This window comes from Carlito syrichta, unplaced genomic scaffold (assembly GCF_000164805.1).
Source record: "Carlito syrichta isolate Samal-C Ts95f unplaced genomic scaffold, Tarsius_syrichta-2.0.1 Scaffold316376, whole genome shotgun sequence".
Lineage (NCBI taxonomy): Eukaryota > Metazoa > Chordata > Mammalia > Primates > Tarsiidae > Carlito > Carlito syrichta.
Window position 1 is genome coordinate 677,572 of NW_007260472.1, and position 2,552 is coordinate 680,123.

Here is a 2,552-nt window from a genome sequence, read left to right on the forward strand (position 1 = left end):
CAGGCCCAGCAGGTCGAGGCTGCGGTGGCCGGGAGCGGCCACTGCCCTCCAGTCTGGGCGACAGAGTGAGACTCCAACACACACACACAAAAGGTATTGTGGCCCTTTACCGAAGGACCTAGGGAGACAGAGACCCTCCGCGCCCAGCCTGCCCCCTCGCCCTCTTAGCCACCTCGCTGCAGGCGGCCAGCAGGGGGCAGCTGCTTCCCAACAGGACACGCGGGAGGACGGATGCCAAGGGACTAGAGAATGTGTTCCGAGGCCAGCGGAGTGGGAAGCAATGGAGTGAGGAGACGGGCAGCTGGAGAGATACCGGTGGATTTGAGAACGTTTAAGAGGAATAATTCGCAGAACAATCGGATGCAGCGGAGGGGATATCAGGGAGGACGCCCAGGCCTGCAGCAGCAAAGTGATGCTGGACATTCACTAAGCTGATTGGCGCTGGGGTAGAATCTGACGTGGAGGGGTCAGGGCCAGGGGGAGAACTGTATGAGTCTGGTTCTGAGCCACACCCCTGCATTTGTATGTGTGCATTTGAGGCCCCTCCAAAGGCAACATGTTCGTGTACATCTAGATCTCCGAAGATGAGAACACTGAGGGTCCTAAGTTTGGGAGTCAGCCGCGTGCAAGTGGGACTTGAAGTGAGACTGACCCTCGAAAACTCTGTCGTGGAATGGACCGGCTGGAAAAGAGGGTCGTCTGCAGAGGAACTAGCGGAGCTCCCCATCCCCCCTTCAATCACCCTCTTGTTAACCTGGGAAGACCCTCCCAGAGACCAGCACAACCAGCGCCTCCAGGCCCCTGTGATGCTGAAAGGATGCTGAGCAAGTCGCCCACGGAAGGGTCCTGAGGCGACAACACACCAGGACCGAGCTCAGGCGACAACACACCAGGACCGAGGTGCCCCAGGCAGCACCGGTTCATCTGCCGTCCTGGGCTGAGCACTGTCCTTGCAGTCCCCACTGCAAATGGTTTGCGTCCCAGGCACCATTGTCCTGGGACAAGAGAGCTTGCCCTGCGACCCTGGCTTCACTGACACCCACTTCCTCCCCTAGAGTGTGGGCCACGTTCCTTTCTTTCTCCCATGTCACACAGTCTAGTCCTTCTGACTTTCCCTCCTAATTAGCTCTTTTTACACGGCAGTTTTGCGATGTCCTTTGATTTCCACTGCCCATGTAAATGCCTTATTTTCATTTTAGAAGCATTCCTTTAAACTTCTTGTCACCTGGTTAGTTTCTATTGTGATGTCTGAGGCATAGCTAGCTTAAAAGAGTGCATTTCCATATCCTCCTTACAGATTTGCATTTCCCTATCAACTGGAGACAAGACAGCTGCATCCTGTGAAATAGCTGGTGGGCAGAAAGGTGGCCCGGCTGAAACGGCTCGCTCCTTTTGCAAGGTGAGATCTCAGGGAGGAACATTTAAGAAATGAGTCATAGGCAAAGCATTTTATTAATGGTAAATACAAAATTCGATTCCTCCATCACTGCCACTCACTCCCCCCACCCGTCATATGTTGACTGTGCCTAGGATAGCCCATTCTAGAAGGTAATTCAGAAGTAGCCTTGGCTGGAATTTTGACGAAAGGTCCCATGGAACTCCACTTCATTCACTTCTTCGCTACAGGACAACCTTTGCGTCTCATGGCTAGTCCTTCGTCTCCAGGTAACCTTGCCTAACCCTTCTCAGAAAGGCCAGGGCTGTTGTGTTTACAGTTTCTGTAGCAAAACCCTCCAACTAGGTTTCACCAAATGTCCAAAGGACAGTAACATTTTTCACTCGCACATGCACCACACACGCACAAAGACTCACACACCCCCCCAAGATTCACTGTGATCATTAATTCCTCATTCTGCACTTTTTCTTTACTGACCTTTAGGTTGATTACAGTCCCCCTTGCCTCACTCACTTATTTATAATTAGAGTTATAAATAGAAAGCCACACACAAAACATGAATCTCCTACGCTTGCATTAGCATGTCGCCATTATCTTCAAACACTGCACAGATGGAAAGCAAGAAACTTTTTCTTCTGCAGTTTGTATCTGAGTCCTCTTGGAAGGAGAAAAGCCTTTTGGGTCTGACAGAAACGACGGACTCAACCTGAGTCTTTGCTGCAGCACAACAGTCACTACTTCATGGACTATTAAAGAGTTAAACAAGACTTAACGGGAAGGACCTCGCTCAAAGACAATATTAGCTCCTCTTCCCCTTTAAATCTGGGCCCTGTGTAGAGACAGGCAATGTCTCATCCACTCTCCACCCCCCAGCTGTCTCTCCCCTTATCCAGCCCCTGATGAAGATGTCCCTGCTGGCTGTACCTTTCCCTGGCCACCTCTTGCCTCCTCCTCCTTTGCTTCACCCTCCCAGGTCTTCAACCTAATTTCTGGCTTTCCAAGAGCCTCTCGGGCCAAGGTAGCCAGGCATCTTTGTTGGCACTGGACAGCCTTGTCCTTGTAGCTGGTCCTCTGAGCAGGGCTCTCTCCTCGACTGGAAGAGCACCCCACATACTCCCAGAATGCTTCCTCTTCTCCCTTCTTTTTTTTTTTTTTT